Below are 18,200 nucleotides of genomic sequence, written 5' to 3'. Positions count from 1 at the left end.
AGTAGAAAAAGTACATTAGACTCTGTCAGTGAAAGTGGTAAAGGGATTTGAGAAAATAAGGCAAAGCACTGGAATTATGTGTTAAAACTTTAAATATTATAGACACATTTACTTAATTTCTAATACTGTTGTTGCTTATAATTAAATAAGATGTTTTCCATGAACCATGCATTACAGCAAATATATTGTTTATACAGATTAAAGTTTCATCAAAAGGGATGCCTGGGTGGCTCAGTTGGTTAAGCAGCTGCCTTTTGCTCAGGTCATGATCCCAGCGTCCTGGGATCGAGTCCCGCATCGGGCTCCTTTCTTGGCCGGGAGCCTGCTTCACCCTCTGCCCTGCCTGCCATTCTGTCTGCCTGTGCTTGCTTGATCGCCCACTCTCTCTGATAAATAAATAAAATCTTAAAATAAATAAATTAATTTTCATCAAAAAATTGTAAGTGTATTTTATTGTAGGATCATGATCAGCATTTTGCAGATGAGAAAAGTGAAATTTAGAAAAGTATGTCTCTTCTAATCCCTCATACAATATCTGGCCTAGATAGAAGGATATACTATCACAATTGAAGAAGATAATTGAGATTACTTAAATTGATAAACTTTACTGTATAGGGTTTTTTAAAAGTTTGCCACAGATCCAGATTCTTTTAAAATATATATCTATTTTGTGCAAAGAGAATGCACTGAGAAGTAAAAAGAAAGTGATATGTCAGTGCTAACAAATAATGGCTATAATATCATCACCTTATTTATAAACAATGAAACAGTGTGCAATATTTAAATAAATTTAAATAAATTCCTATTTATTTTATACATTTATAAATTTAAATAAATTCCTATTTATTTATTCTTAAAGAAATTCCTCTAACAAACATTATGTTCTGAAGGTTGCTAGCAGGAAAGTGTTGTACTACATGGAAGTAATCAGAAAATATGATCTAAAATTCTGCTTTCAAGGGCGCCAGGGTGGCTCAGGGGGTTAAAATTCTGCTTTCAAGAAGCTATAACAGTAAGTACTGAGCATTAGGTATTATATGCTATGGATGAATAACTGAAATCTACATTTGAAACTAATGGTACACTATACGTTAACTAATTGAATTTTATAAAGTTAATTAAAAAAACCCCACTATTTTATAAAACAATATTCCCAACAGGCTCTTTTGCTTTAAAATACTCACTTTGTAATGAGAGTCATTACTTTTGTCTAGCCAATTCTTACATCACTGTTTATCCCTTCCCTGCTTTATCCCATCCCAGTATCAATAAAGGCTCACTTGGGTTACCTAGAAGCCATAAGAAAGCTTGTAATAGATCTGGCTGGTTTTCACCTGCAATTTGACCACCATGTGCACAGGGAAGTCTATTGATAAAGGCTTTATTGCAATAAATTGCAAATACATGGATGATTTTGAATTCTCTTTCTTGAGGTCTTGTTTCATGAGAATAAATTTAGGGTGGCTTATTGGAATGGATGTAATTAACATATTTTCATAGTTCTAAGTACATGGAATTGTAAAATAGATTAATGAATGTGGTATTACTGACTACTGTCCTCATTTTGAAATCAAATTACAGTGTACTAAGATGAGGAAGCAAAGCAGATTTGGGATTATGAGTGAAATAATTTAAAAAAGTCTTAGGGGTATGATCAGACTATTGGGTAATTCAGTAGAAAAATGTCAACTGATTGAGATTTTCTGTGTTCCCTGATTTCAGAGAGAAGTTAAGATAAGTAAGAAACACGAGGAGACTAGGAAGCCAAACATAAGTGATAATTTTGTGCCAGGGTGTGTATACATCTGTTTATCTTCTTGTTTTACCACTAAGGTTGCTCTTAGAGGAGAGTTTAAATATGTGTTGGAGCTAATCTCTGTGGATTACACAAGAAACCACATCCTACAACTCTCCCTGAAACACCCCTTATGGTTTCAATGTAATTTGGTTTTTGCATTTTTAGAAATAACAAAATCCTTTGCAAACTCATCTACTTTATTACCACCACAAGTGAGTCAGCTGACTCCACATTTTAACACAGTGACAGTCACAGAGGAATGGAGGAATGAGTAGAGTTATCAATATATGTGCTTTTAAGAAGTGTGACAGGGTAGCAGCTATTTCCAGGAACCAAAACATGGGTCAGCAGCTATGCAGGGAAAGTGATTTAATAAATGACTCGTTTCAGAGGAGTTCTATAACATATTAGTTCTATAATGTATCTTCAGCACCCAATTACCCGCTTTGATCTAAAGATAAGGATTTACAGTTAAGGTCCCATTTATGATTTGACTGGTAGGGTCTGAATCATGTTTACTATTGTTTTGACTATTACTTGAAACCTACAGTAGTACTTGGGATATGTGTTGTGTATTCTGTGAACATGTGCTATTTTTAGATTAGATAATTCCTGTCTCGAACCCCTGTTAATTTGTTTGTTTTTGTTTATTTGATAGTGGTTTCAGTAAATGGATATATCTGAAAAATTGCAAAGCCACTATTATAATAAGTTATTATTATATATAGCATGGAATTGCACATTCCTCCTTTGAATCCGACAGAGCTTCATCATATCCTTAACAATTTGGGAAAAACATGCTATTATTTTTCCTTATAAAATTTCTCCTGTCAGGCTGTGATGGTGGTCATCAGCAGTAACTCCTCTGAAGGCTTTGTCAAAAGAGTTGAAAAAACTGGAAAGGTGTGAATGAAGCTGTTTGCTGAATATAAAGAAAAGAGCATTGAAGTACAATTCACACTCTTACTTCTTTTTCTATGCTTTCAGATGTTTGACATTTGAAAATTTTGCTTCTAGAAGAGATGCCCTATATAATTCTTACTTTAAGGAGCAAGTTGCTTTTTTATAATTTTATTATTCTACCATTCAAGTATTTCCATTTAAATTAAATTCAATACCATTTAAAAAAAATCAAAAGTGCAGCCAGTATTCAATTCTTGGGCTAAATAATTTTAGAAAGCTTTGTGTTATTGAACCTACGGGGTTTTTCTGTAGTTTTAACTCTTTCTTTCTGTGATTTTTCCCATTAGTCACGTAAGTGACTGCAATATAACAGACATTGAGGATAAAGAAGGACTGAATAGAACAATCCTTGGCCTCATGAAGTTGAGAATCTAGCAAGGGAGTCAAAAAATTCAATCATTCAGAGACAATTTATTGAGTGCCTGGCCTAAGATGAGCACAAAAAAAATCCCAGCCCAGAGGAATCATTTTAATGGGAGAGATAGATAATAGGTAAGCCAACTTTAAAAAGAAAAAAAATCGTACTGGTTTTTCTTTAATAGTAATGCATATTTGAACTAAATAAGCACATTTTAGAAAGAGCAGTGATTGAGAAGAGGTTTTTTAACTGAGTGGTCCGAAAGGGCCTCCCTGAAAAAGTCTGTGTTGAACAGATTTCTGAATAATATCAGCTAGGAAGCTGCGTAAAAATCTCAGGGATGGGTGATTTTTCCAGTGAAAAAACTGTAAAGGCTCCAAAGTCACAATACAGCTGTAATTTTCTCTAATAAAGTAGCTTCTGACAAAGAATGAGAAGAAATAACTAACCCAGGTTTGAAAGAAGAGGGACAGACTTTCTATGGAATTAATATTTAATTAAAGCTCTAAAGGACAAAAATACAATAGAGCAAAATTGTGGTGACGCTGATATACCTAATGAAAGTTCATAAACAAGGTGCGGGTAGCAAAGAGTGTGTGGGAATGTTGGTAAGAACAGTGGGGAAGAGTCATCCCTGAACATGTTCTTAAATGAAGCAATTCTTGTGTTGTTTTAAAGGGTAAATTGGAGTTTGCCGAGGTGATTAGAGAAGGATGCCTCGGCTTATGGAAGTTCAAAGCCATAAAGATGTGATAAACTACTGCAGATATTTTCATGTATATTTGTTGTTGCTTCTAGTAATGGTGATCTAAAAATTCCTACTTAAGACAACTTAAAAATCCAGACAAAATAGCTTTTAAAGTTAAAAATATGAGAATGATTAAAAAAATAAGTGAGGGATTACTGGGCCAAAATACGAAACACAATGAGAGTCTAGAGATATATGCCTGAAGCCATTTTAGCTATGAGAGCATTTGAAACTGCTAAAACACACTGAACTGTGTTTTTAATAGACACTTGATACTAGAGAAACAAAATTCAAAATCCAGCAGCAATCAAATTAGAAAACTTTGGTACAAACAAATTTAAGTTGAGATCCCCAAAGCACAAGGAGAAGCAGAAATAAGACTATAGCCTACCTTGCCTTCTGTGTAAACTGAGAAAGTCAATCACTGAATTTGGAATATGATTGTCTTGTAGAGTCTCAGATATAAGAGAAAATCCTGCCAAGGAGGACCATACCATTATTATAGCTCTTAATTATCCCTACTCAATAAGAGTTTCAAATATAATGTCTTGAACATAGCAAAATGTAACAAAGCACACAAAGAAAATCTATTAACAAGATTTGATAGACAAAATGGGATTAAGTATGATGTTAAAATGATCAATAAAGATTGTAAAAAGGCTTGATTACTCTGCTCAAAGAAATGAGAGGGGAAGCAAATTGAACAGAAAACTGAAACTAAAAATGATATTGAGAAAGATTTTATAAATGAATTAAATGGATACTCTAGAACTTTAAAGATATGACAGCTAATTTAAGATACTACAGGGGTGCCTGGGTGGCTCACTTAATTAAACCTCCAATTCCTTTTCCTTTTTTTTTTTAACACCTTAATTTTATTTTATTTCTTTCATTTTGGCTCAGGTCATGATGTCAGGGATGTGAAATAGAGCCCAGAGTTGGGCTCTGTGCTGAGCCTAGAGCCTGCTTAAGATTCCTTTCCCTTCTTTTTCTATCCCTCCCTGCGCTCTCACTTGCTCTCTCTCTCTTGCTTGCAAATAGATAGATAGATAGATAGATAGATAATAGACAAAGCAAAATAAAAACAGATTATGAAAATAAATATAAAGATTTTGAAATGAAAACAAGTTCAAAATAAAATAGAGAAGACCTACACAGCTAAAAGTTCATTCAGAAAATCTACTATTCAAGAAGTCAGTATGACACAATGTTAAGATATCAAAAGATTTGAGCATGTACTTTACAGAAAGGGTAATCCAAATGGCCACTCATATATAAAAACTGTTTATCTTTATTATGAATCTTGAATTAAATTAAATTAAATTAAAAATAAATTAAAACCTAGAATGACATACTATTACACACTTGCCATATTGGGCAACAGTGAAAATGTCTTGCAAGAATGTGAAGGAATGACAGTGCACATAATAAAAACATATGAGGTGAGTGGACAATATTTAGAAAACTTAAAAATTAAAAAAAAAATTTGGTCCATTCCTAGAAATACAACATGGAACTAATGAATATTTTCACCAGGATATGCAAACAGATGATTATAGTTATTTCATTTATAATGGCAAATCAGTAGTGGTATATTTGCACAATGTTACATTAAATAAGAGAGAATATTAACAAACTGGGAGGAGGGGCTAGGTTGTTATCATAAACAGATCTTCTATGGTGCTAATTATGTACTATTTCTCAAAATCTTTAAGTTGAAAAAGTTTTCAAATTTATATCTAGATAGATAGAGAGATAGATGATAGATAGACAGATATCCCAGAAGCTGCAATGCTAGGCTAAGACAAGGCTTTAAGGGGCTTTTCTATGCTCTACTAAATACTTTAAACCATTCATTATATCATAGCTCAGTGTTCAAATCTCCATTTGTTTCCTCAGTTTCCGAATATTTATCTTAAGGTGACCTGATCCAGACTTTTGATCACCTTTGTCTAAATATTTCTATTTTAACAAAGTCCTTGGGAACACTCAGAGACTAAAACTTAGAAAAACACAATGATTGTTATCTCACTCGAGTGGAAAATATATAGTTACCCATTAACTAATGATATCCATGACATTTTTAATTCTTGGGAGCTTTTGGTTAAATGAATTTTTTAAGCTTCCTTTAAATGAAGCGTTAAGCCATCACCACATGAATAAAATTAAAGAACTAAATGAAAACAAGCCAAGTATTTACAGAGGAATAGAATGTGCAGTGGAAAGAGTACAATTCTGAAATCATAAAGCCTAAATTAGTGTGATGCATCTTTACTAGCCATGTAATCATAAACCAGTTATCTAAATGTGTTAGCCTCAGTTTTTTCACCCATGAAATGGTGATGATAATACTTATTATGCAGAGTTGTTGGTGTGGATGTAATGAAGCATGGAGCATGAGAGTCTCATATTCCATGCGAAAATGATAGCTATTTTTATACTTATAATAATTCTAATAGTAGAAATTAAATTGTTCAAAATGATAATATTCATTTATATTGAGGCATTGTATTGACTATTCATAGACACATTTACCAAAATAAATTTCATTTTACTTTACCCTCTCTGAGGATATATATTTCCTAATTCAATATGAATCTCATTATGAATAATAATTATCATAATAAATATGCTGATTTTTCTTCTTTTGAGGGAAGTATCCTTTACTGTTGAACATAAAGAAACTTAAGCAAGTCTGTCTCATTCAAAATTTGCATGCTGCTTTCTTATGAAACTAGACTTTAGAGTTGTATGAAATAAATTCATGCAGTTAAGACATTTATGTTTGGAAAAATGGGTGGTCAGTTTAGTATTTCAAAAGAAGATTTTAAATTTAAACCTTAAAACTGAGCTCTTTCAGCCTTATTTATAGACCATCCTTCATGCTTCCTAAGTACTCCTTCATTGTAAACTAAGTAATAGTTTTTGTCACAGTGTCGATAACTAAAATGGATTTTATATTCTATTATTTCAGAGTTAGTTGCAGTTTCTACTTCCTTACTTCCTTTTTTGAAAAATAGATTAATTCTACAAAAAGCTTTTGTTATCTTTATTGAAAAATAATCGACACATTATAATTTGTAAATATAAGAAATGATTTCTTATAACATTGCAAACTTTTAACATTGTGTAAATTTTGTACAATTTGATAAATTGGCATACATCTGTATTGCAATATAATCTACATAAAAATGTGAATACATCTACTATCTCATATAGTTGCCACTGTTTTTTATGCATGTATGGTAAGGGATTTTAAGAACTACTCTCTTTGCAACTTTTATGTATATAGTACAGTAGAGATGAACTTCAGAGGTCTTGTGGGTTTTGTTCCAGACCGCCTCAATAACGTGATTATCTCCATAAACTAAGTCAAATTATTATTATTTTTTTTGGTTTCGCAGTGCAAATAAAAAATTATGTTTCCCAGTGCATATAAAAAATAAACACTATACTGTACTGTTCAAAAGCATTATGCCTTTAAGGAAAAACAATGTATATACCTTAAGTAAACTAGTTCTGAGTTTTCAGTGGGTCATAATTACTGATCACAGATCACCATAACAAATACAATAATAATGAAAAAACTTGAAATATTGCAAGAATTACCAACATGTGACAGAGAGACACAAAATGAACAAATGTTGTTAGAAAAATGGTGGCAGCAGACCTCTTTTATACAAGATTGCTATAAACTTTCAACTTGTAAGAATGTGATATATGCAAAGTTTAATAAAGGGAAGCACAATAAAAATGGATGTATATATTATTAACTATGATCATCATGCTGTACATTAGATCCCCAGAACTTTTTCATATTGAGGTTGCAAATTTGTACCCTTTGACCACCTTATTCCACCCCCGGTTCACCTCTTGTCAACTCAACTCTAAGTTTCCATTAGTTTGCTTTTTCTTCAGATTCTGTATGTAAGGGATATCATAATACATAAATTAAAATATATATAAAATCTTTGAAATATTTCACTCAGTATAATACCTTCAAGATCCATCCATGCTGTTGTAAATGGCAGTATTTCTTAATTTTTCATGGTTCAGTAGTATTCCATAGTGTATATTTACCATACTTATTTTATCCATTCATCCATTAATGGATACTGAAGTTATTTCCATCTCTTGCTTAGAGTTAATAATTTTATAATGAACATAAGAGTGGAGATATGTCTTCGAATAGTGACTTCGTTTCCTTTAGATATATACCTAGAGGTGGGATTACTGAATCATATGGTAATTTTACTTTCAATAATATGAATAATCTCCATACTGTTTTCCATACAAATTTATATCCCTATCACAGTGCATAAGTTCCCCATTTTCCACAATATTTAACAAAATTTGTTAGTTTTAATTTTTTGCTAGTATATATTCTAATAGGTAGTAATATCTTGTTGTGTTTTTCAGAGGTAAACAACAACAACAACATAATGACTTTGCCCTGAGTTTCTACGTTGAGCACTTTTTAATGCTCCTGTTGGTCATTTATATAACTTTTTTGAAAAAAACGTCTATTGAGATCCTTTTGCTATTTTTTAAATTATATATATTTTTCTATTTGTATCTGTTGGTTATTAACCTCTTTTCAGATATAAGATTTGTAAGTATTTTCTTCCATTCTGTGAATTGTGTTTTCATTCCCTTTTTTTTTTGGCAATGCAGAAACTTTAGTTTGATGTAATACCATTTATTTATTTTTGCTTCTTTTGCTTGTGTTTTTGGCCTGGTATCCAAAAAACTATTGGCAAACCAATGTCAAGGAGAATTTTTCCTATGTTTTCCTTTAGGAAATTTAGTTTCATGCATCACATTTATGTCTTTAATCTATTTCAAGTTAAGATTTATGAGTGATATAAGGTTCCAGTTTCATGCTGGTTTATGTGACTATTCAGTTTTAAATATCATTTATTGAACAGACTATCTTTACCCATTATATATGTTGGCCCCTGTCAAATATTAGGTGACTGTATCAAAGGATTTATTTCTGGACTCTCAATTCTGTTCAACTTGTTTATTGGTCTGTTTTTATGCCAGTATACTTTATTGTTTTGAGCACGAGGGCTTTGTAGTATAGTTTCAAATCAAGAAGTGTAATTTCGCTTCTTCATTCTTTCTCAGAACTGCTTTAATTATTTGTTGTCTTTTATGGTCTCATATAAATTTTAGGATTCTTTACTTACTTCTGTAAAAAAAAATATTGGATTTTTAAAAAATATTTTTTATTTATTTATTTGACAGAGAGAGATGACAAGCAGGCAGAGAGGCAGGCAGAGAGAGAAGAGTTAGCAGCTTCCTGCTGAGCTGAGAGCCTGATGCAGTTCTCGATCCCAGGACCCTGGGATCATGACCTGAGCCGAAGGCAGCGGCTTAACCCACTGAGCCACCCAGGCGCCCCTAACATTGGATTTTTGATAGGAATTGAATTTACAGATGGTTTTCGGTAGTATGGACATTTTAACAATGTTAATTCTTACCATTCATAAATATGAGCTATCTTTCCATTTATGTCTCCTTCAAATTCTTTATCAATGTCATAGTTTATGGGGTACAGATCTTTCATCTTGTTAGTTAAATCTTTTCCGAAGTATTTTATTATTTTTGATGCTATTGAGAATTAGATTGTTCTCTTTATTTTTTTCAGATAGTTCATCATTACAGTGTTAAAATGCTCCTGTCTTGTGCTTACTTTGGCAGCACATATACTAAAATTGGAATGATGCAGAGAAGATTAGCATGATCACTGAGCAAGGATGACATGAAAAACTATTTTAAAAAAACGAAACAAAACAAAATTCCTGTCTTTTATATATTGATCTTGTATTTGGCAGCTATATTAAATTTGTTTATTCAAAATTTTCTGTGAAGTTTTTAGGATTTTTTTTACATGTAAGTTCATGTTATCCAAAAAAAGAAAATTTTACTTCTTCCTTTTTTTTTTTTTTTGTTTTTGGAGTCTTTTATTTCTTTGTGTTCCTTGTTTCTCTGGCTAGGACATCCAGTACTATGTCAAATGAGAGTAGTGAAAGTGGACACACTTGTCTTTTTTCTGATCTTTAAGGGGAAAACTTTCAAACTTTTTTGATTGAATATGAGATTAGCTCTGGGCTTGCAATATGTGTTTTTTCTTTAATGGACTTTTTAAATTATTTTTTAAAATTTTTTATAAACATATAATGTGTTTTTATCCCTGGGGGTACAGGTCTGTGAATCACCAGGTTTACACATTTCACAGCACTCACCATCACTCACCATAGCACCTGCCCTCCCCAATGTCCATACCCCCACCATCCTCTCCCAACACACCTCCCCCCAGCAACCCTCAGTCTGTTTTGTGAGATTCAGTCTTTGTTGGTTTGTCTCCCTCCCAATCCTATCTTCTTTTATTTTTCTTTTCGTACGCCCGAAAGCTCCTGTGTTGCATCTCCACTTCATCATAGCAGGGAGATCATATGATAGTTGTCTTTCTCAGATTGATTTATTTTGCCAAGCATAATACCCTCTAGTTCCATCCATGTCATCACAAATAGCAGGATTTCATTTCTTTTGATGGCTGCACAGTATCCCATTGTACATATATACCATATCTTATTTATTGATTGATCCGTTGAAGGACATTTAGGTTCTTTCCATAGTTTAACTATTGTGGACATTGCTGCTATAAACATTTGGGTGCATGTGCCCCTTCAGAATGCCCCGTTTGTATCTTTAGGGTATATATCCAGTACTACAATCACTGGGTCATAGGGTAGTTCTATTTTCAGCTTTTTGAGGCACCTCCACGCTGTTTTCCAGAGTGGTTGCACCAGCTTGCATTCCCACGTACAGTGTAGGAGGGTTGCCCTTTCTCCACATCCTCGCCAGCATCTGTCATTGACTGACTTGTTCATTTTAGCCATTCTGAAAGGTGTGAGGTGGTATCTCATTCTGGTTTTGATTTGTATTTCCCTGATGCCGAGTGATGTGGAGCATTTTTTCATGTGTCTGTTGGCCATTTGGATGTATTCTTTTCAGAAATGTCTGTTCATGTCCTCTGCCCATTTTTTCATTCGATTATTTGTTCTTAGGGTGTTGAGTTTGATAAGCTCTTTGTAGATTTTGGATAGATACTGGCCCTTTATCTGGTATGTCATTTGCAAATATCTTCTCCCAGATAACTTCTGACAGTCATCTTTTGGCTTTGTTAACTGTTTCCTTTGCTGTGCAAAAGCTTTTTGATCTGATGAAATCCCAGGAGTTCATTCTTGCCCTTGCTTCCCTTGCCTTTGGCGATGTTCCTAGGAAGAAGTTGCTGCTGCTGAGGTCAAAGAGGTTGCTACCTGTTCTCTCCTCAAGGATTTTGATGGATTCCTTTCTCACATTATGCTTCTTCATCCATTTCCAGTCTATTTTCATGTGTGGTGTAAGGAAACGGCCCAATTTCATTTTTCTGCATGTGGCTGTTCAATTTTCCCAACACCATTTGTTGAAGAGGCTGTCTTTTTTCCATAGGACATTCCTTCCTGCTTTGTTGAAGATTAGTTGACCATAGAGTTGAGGGTGTATTTCTGGGCTCTCTATTCTGTTCCATTGATCTATGTCTGTTTTGGGGACAGTTCCCTACTATCTTGATGATGACAACTTTGTAATAGAGCTTGAAGTCTGGAATTGTGATGCCAACAACTTTGGCTTTCTTTTTCAATATTCCTCTGGATATTCGAGGTATTTTCTGGTTCCTTATATATATAAGGATGATTTGTCCCATTTCTTTGAAAAAAAAATGGATGGGATTTTGATAGAGATTGCATTAAATGTGTAGATTGCTTTAGGTAGCATAGACATTTTCACAATATTTGTTCTTCCAATACAGGAGCATGGAACATTTTTCCATTTCTTTGTGTCTTCTTCAATTTCTTTCATGAGTACTTTAGAGTTTTCTGAGTATAGATTCTTTGTTAGGTTTATTCCTTGGTATCTTAGGGTTTTGGGTGCAATTGTAAATGGGATTCACTCCTTAGTTTCTATTTCTTCAGTTTTGTTGGTATAAAAAAAAATGCAACCAATTTCTGTTCATTGATTTATATCCTGACACTTTACAGAATTTCTATACAAGTTATAGCAGATTTGGAGTGGAGTCCTTTAAGTTTTCCACATACAGTATCATATCATCTGCAAACAGGGATAGTTTGACTTCTCTTCTGCCAATTTGGAAAAATTTGGGTGCCTTTAATTTCTTTTTGTTGTCTGATTGCTGAGGCTAGGACTTCTAGTACAATGTTGAATAGCAGTGGTGATAACGGACATCCCTGCCATGTTCCTGACCTCAGCGGAAAAGTATTCAGTTTTTTTCCATTGAGAATGAGATTTGCAGTGGGTTTTTCATAGATGGCTTTGATAATATTGATAATATGTGCCCTCTATCGCTACACTTTGAAGAGTTTTTTTTTAAAGATTTTATTTATTTATTTGACAGAGAGAGAGATCACAAATAGGCAGAGAGACAGACAGAGAGAGAGATGAGGAGAAGCAGGCTCCCTGCTGAGCAGAAAGCCCAATGCAGGACTCGATCCCAGGCCCCTGGGATCATGACCTGAGCCGAAGGTAGAGGCTTAACCCACTGAGCCACCCAGGCGCCCCACTTTGAAGAGTTTTAAGCAGGAAGGGATACTGCACTTTGCCAAATGCTTTTTCAGCATCTATGGGGAGTATCATATGGTTCTTGTCCTTTCTTTTATTGATGTGTTGTATCACATTGTTTGATTTGCAGATGTTGAACCAGCCTTGTAGCCCTGGAATAAATCCCAGTTGGTCGTGGTGAATAATCCTTTTAATGTACTGTTGAATCTTATTGGCTAGTATTTTGGTGAGAATTTTCGCATCTGTGTTCATCAAGGATATTGGTCTGTAGTTCTCTTTTTTGATGGGATCCTTGTCTCGTTTTGGGATCAAGGTGATGCTGGCCTCAGAAAAAAAAAAGAGATTGGGAGTTTTCCTTCCATTTCTATTTTTTTGGAACAGTATCATGAGAATAGGAATTAATTCTTCTTTAAATGTTTGGTAGAATTCCCCTGGGAAGCCATCTGGCCCGGGGCTTTTGTTTGTTTGGAGATTTTTGATGACTGTTTCAATCTCCGTACTGGTTATGGGTCTGTTCAGGTTTTCTATTTCTTCCTGGTTCAGTTGTGGTAGTTTATATGTCTCTAGGAATGTATCCATTTCTTCCAGATTGCTGAATTTGTTGGCGTAGAGTTGCTCATAGTATGTTCTTATAATTGTTTGTATTTCTTTGGTGTTGGTTGTGATCTCTCCTCTTGCATTCATGATTTTATTTATTTGGGTTCTTTCTCTTTTCTTTTTGATAAGTCTGGAAAGGGGTTTATCAATCTTATTAATTCTTTCAAAGAACCAGCTCCTAGTTTCGTTGATTTGTTCTATTGTTTTGTTGTTGTTGTTGTTTTGTGGTTTTTGTTTATTTGTTTCTATTTCATTGATTTCTGCTCTGATCTTTATTATTCCTCTTCTCCTGCTGGGTTTAGGCTTCCTTTGTTGTTCTTTCTCCAACTCCTTTAGGTGTAGGGTTATGTTGTGTATTTGAGATCTGAGAGAGAAGCGTGATTGCACACGTCTGTCACTGCACTCCCCAGGAGCAAGTCTGGGGAAGGCGCAGCACGCCGCCCCCAGAGAAGAGAAGGAGCCGTTGGCCTTGTGGTCGGGAAAAGGACGGGAAGCAGGGTAGCCTGCCATGGCAGGAAGAGCAGGCCGGTGGCAAGACAAGTGTCACCCGCCCTCTGTGCGGAGAGACAAAGCCTGGTTCCTAAGTAGACATGAGGGGACGATTAAGGCAGGGACGCGTGCTCCACACTGAGGAAGGAGTGTGGGCAGAAGGCAGGCCTGTCCTGTGCCTCTGGTCCCAAGGGGACAGCATCTCCTTCACCATCTGTCCTTAGGGCAGACTTGGGCTAGCTACCAGGCGCCATACCCGGAACTCGCAGAAACAGCTCCCTCGAGAAACGGGCAGTCAGATGCCATCTTCCTCCAACATGTGACAGCGTTTTAGGTTGCAGGGGGTTTGCAGGGCAAGGAGTGGGGACAATCCCCCAAAGCTCCCCATTCCAGTGAACGGGCGGTGTTCAGGGAACCTGTCGCCTCTCCTCTCCTGTGGGGAAGGCACTGGCCTTGTCCGCGAATCCGCCTGAGGTCCAGTGCCAAAGGCCAAGCGTTGCCTACACCGGGAGATGATAGTGTGCATAGAGTGCCATCTTAGGCCACGCACGCTGCTGCAGGGTTGTGACTGTGTCTGCTTAGTTCGGCCTGGCAGGGTGAACCCAGGGCGCCATCACGGAGCCCGGGAAAGCAAGGTCCAAGAGACACCAGCTCTCACGCGACTCTCCTTCCCTGATGCGACAGAGCGAACACCCAAAGCCTGGCTGAGAAAGCAGCAGAGAAGTGCGCTTCCCGCCAAGCTGAAAACCTCTTCAAAAGCATCGCAGTCGCTGGGAAATCAGAGTCAGTCCTGGGGAATGCTTTTGTTGCTTGCTTTAGCCTAGTATTCGCAACACTATGGGAGAAACCCGCATAGAGAGAAAGCCTCTTTGCCCCTCAGTAAAAGCACAGCATTCTTTGGGAAATCAGAGTCCAGTCTGAGGGATGCTCCTGTTGCCTGAGCTGGTCTTCGCAGCACGGTGTAATAAACATGCATGGAGCTAAATCCTCTATTCCTGGGCATCCCCTCTGCCTGAGAGAGAAGCGCGGTGGCGCCTGTGGAAAGAGCCTTAAGGAAAGGGAAATGATTTTCACTGCACTCCCCAGGAGCATGTCAGTGGAAGGTGCAGCCCGCTGCCCGGGGAGAAGAGCAGGAGCCGTTGGCCTTCTGGTCTGGAAACGGTTGCGATAAAGGAGAGCTGGCAATACAAGTATCACCCGCTCCCAGTGCAGAGAGACAAAAGCCTTGTTGCTAAGGAGACAGGAGAGGATGAGTAGGGCAGGGCGCATGCTCCCCTCTTAGGAAGGAGTCTGGGCCGAAAGCATGCCTGTCCTGAGCCTCTGGGCCCAAGGAGACAGCAGCTCCTTGGCCACCTGTCCCTGGGGCAGACATGCGCTAGCCACCAGGCGCCTACGCTGACCTCGCGGAAACAGCTCCCTGAAATAACGTGGTGTCAGATGCCATCTTCCTCCATGATGTGGAAGCTTGGTAGAGGCACGGGGTTTAAGGGGAAGAAGTGGGCACAGTCCCCCTTCGCTCCCTATTCAGTTCACGGGCGGTGTGCAGGGATCCTGTCACCTCTTCTTTCCTGTGGGGAAAGCACTGGCCTAGTCTGAGAATCCGCCTGAGCGCCAGAGCAAAAGGCCAAGCGATGCCTACACTGGGAGATGGTAGTGTGCATAGAGTGCCATCCTAGGCTACGCACGCTACACAGGGTTGTGGCTGTGTCTGCTTAGTTCGGCCTGGCAGGGTGAACCCAGGGCGCCAACATGGAGCTCGGGAAAGCAAGGTCCAAGAGATACCAGCACTCCCGCGACTCTCCTTCCCTGATGCGACAGAGCGAACACCTCCCGCAGCTCTTCTTCCCTGTCGCGACTGAAGCCTTGCTGAGGAAGCAGCAGCAAAGTGCACTTCGCTCCAAGCCAAAGCCTCTGGGAAAGCACAGCATTCGCTGAGAAATGTTCTGCGGGCTGCTGCTGCTTGCCTGAGCCCAGTCTCGCGGTGGGAGAAACCCGCATACAGCGAAAGCCTCTTTGCCTGGGCAACTCCCCTGGGAAAGCACAGCGTTCCTTGGGAAATCAGAGTTGGTTTTGGGGCTGCTGCGGCTGCTTGGCTGAGCTAGTCTCCGCAGCTCGGTGGAAGATACGCGCATGGAGCGAAATACTCTTTGGCCTAGCATCCTCTCTGCCTGAGAGAGAAGCCAAGGGTGGGGAAGGCGCAGCACACCGCACCCGGAGAAGAGAAGGAGCCGTTGGCCTTACGGTCGGGAAACGCTCAGGAAGCAGGATAGCCTGCCCTGCCACGAACAGCAGGCCGGTGGCAAGACAAGAGTCACCCGCTCCCTGTGCGGTGAGATAGAAGTCTGGCTGCTAAGGAGACATGAGGGGACGACTAGGGCAGAGGCGCGTGCTCCACTCTTAGGAAGGAGTCTGGGCAGTAAGCATGCCTGTCCTGAGCCTCTCGGCCCAAGGAGACAGCAGCTCCTTGGCCACCTGTCTCTTGGGCAGACTTGCGCTAGCCACCAGTTGCCTACGCTGAACTCGCAGAAACAGCTCCCAAAATTACGGGCAGTCAGATGCCATCTTCCTCCAGGATGTGGAAGCTTGGAGGAGGGACGGGGTTTAAGGGGAAGGAGTGGGCACAGTCCCCCAAATCTCCCTAATCTGTGCACGGGCCGTGTGCAGGGATCCTGTCTCCTCCTCTCTCCTGTGGTGAAGGCACTGGCCTGGACGCCGAGTCTGCCTGAGAGCCGGAGCAAAAAGGAAAGCCTAACCTAGCCCAGGAGATGGTAATAGGCAGAGAGTGCCATGCTAGGCCAAGCACGCTGCTGCAGGGTTGTGACTGTGTCTGCTTAGTTCTGAATAGCAAGGTGAATCCACGGCGTAAACTCGGAGACCAGGATAGCAAGTCCCGCGGCTCTTCTTCCCTGTCGCGCAGAGTGAACACCCAAAGCCTTTCTGAGGAAGCAGCAGCGAAGTGCGGTTCGTGCCAAGCTGAAAACATCTGCGAAAGCATAGCAGTCGCTGGGAAATCAGAGTCGGTTCTGAGGGCTGCTGTTGCTGCTTGCCTTAGCCTAGTATTGGCAGCACAATGGGAGAAACCCGCATAGAGCGAAAGCCTCTTTGCCCTGGCATCCCCTCTGGGAAATCACAGCATTCTTTGGGAAATCAGAGTCCGGTATGAGGGATGCTCCTGTTTGCCTGAGCTAGTCCCCTCAGCACGGTGTAAAAAACCCGCATGGAGCGAAATCCTCTATGCCTGGGCATCTCCTCTGCCTGAGAGAGAAGCGCTGTGGCGCTTTTGAAAAGAGCCTTAAAAAAAGGGACACGTTTTCACTGCGGTCCCCAGGAGCATGTCTGTGGAAGGTGCAGCTCGCTGCCGGGGGTGGGGGGGAAGGTGAGCAGGAGCCGTTGGCCTTCTGGTCTGGAAACGGTTGCGAAGCAGGAGAGCCGGCAATACAAGTATCACCCGCTCCCTGTGCAGAGAGACAGAAGCCTGGCTGCTAAGGAGACAGGAGGGGATGAGTAGGGCAGGCCTCGTGCTCCACTCTTAAACATGCCTGTCCTGAGTCTCTGGGCCCAAAGAGACAGCAGCTCCTTGGCCACCTGTCCCTGGGGCAGACATGCGCTAGCCACCAGGCGCCTACGCTTACCTCGCGGAAACAGCTCCCTGAAATAACGGGGAGTCAGATGCCATCTTCCTCCAGGATGTGGAAGCTTGGGGGAGGCATGGAGTTTAAGGGGAAGGAGTGGGGACAGTCCCCCAAAGCTCCCTATTCAGTTCACGGGCGGTGTGCAGGGATCCTGTCACCTCTCCTTTCCTGTGGGGAAAGCACTGGCCTAGTCTGAGAATCCGCCTGAGCGCCAGAGTAAAAGGCCAAGCGATGCCTACACTGGGAGATGGTAGTGTGCATAGAGTGCCATCCTAGGCTACACACGCTACTGCAGGGTTGTGGCTATGTCTGCTTAGTTCGGCCTGGCAGGGTGAACCCAGGACGCGAACATGGAGCCCGGGAAAGCAAGGCCCAAGAGGCACCAGCTCTCCCGCAGCTCTTCTTCCCTGACGCTACTGAAGCCTTGCTGAGGAAGCAGCAGCGAAGTGCTGTTGGCTCCCAGCCAAAGCCTCTGCGAAAGCACAGCATTCGCTGAGAAATGTTCTGCGGGCTGCTGCTGCTTGCCTGAGCCCAGTCTCGCGGTGGTGGAAACCCGCATACATCGAAGGCCTCTTTGCCTGTGCATCTCTCCTGGGAAAGCACAGCGTTCCTTGGGAAATCAGAGTTGGGTTTGGGGATGCTGCTGTTGCTTGCCTGAGCTAGTCTCCGCAGCTCGGTGGAAGATACCCGCATGGAGCTAGCTAGATAGATAGATAGATGATAGATAGACAGATATCCCAGAAGCTGCAATGCTAGGCTAAGACCAGGCTTTAAAGGCTTTTCTATGCTCTACTAAATACTTTAAACCGTTCATTATATCATAGCTAAGTGTTCAAATCTCCATTTGTTTCCTCAGTTTCCTAATATTTATCTTAAGGTGACCTGATCTAGACTTTTGATCACCTTTGTCTAAATATTTCTATTTTAACAAAGTCCTTTGGAACACTCAGAGACTAAAACTTAGAAAAATACTCTGATTGTTATCTCATT

At 39.6% G+C, this 18,200-nt stretch overlaps 1 pseudogene; it reads left to right on the top strand.

Annotated features, from left to right (window-relative positions):
* Window positions 1–9,557: 9,557 nt before the first annotated feature.
* Window positions 9,558–9,649, top strand: LOC131826194 (U6 spliceosomal RNA; annotated as a pseudogene).
* The last annotated feature ends 8,551 nt before the right edge of the window (window positions 9,650–18,200 follow it).

Source organism: Mustela lutreola, chromosome 2 (genome assembly GCF_030435805.1).
Source record: "Mustela lutreola isolate mMusLut2 chromosome 2, mMusLut2.pri, whole genome shotgun sequence".
Lineage (NCBI taxonomy): Eukaryota > Metazoa > Chordata > Mammalia > Carnivora > Mustelidae > Mustela > Mustela lutreola.
Note: the sequence above shows the minus strand (reverse complement) of the source record. Positions and strands in the feature narration are given on the sequence as shown.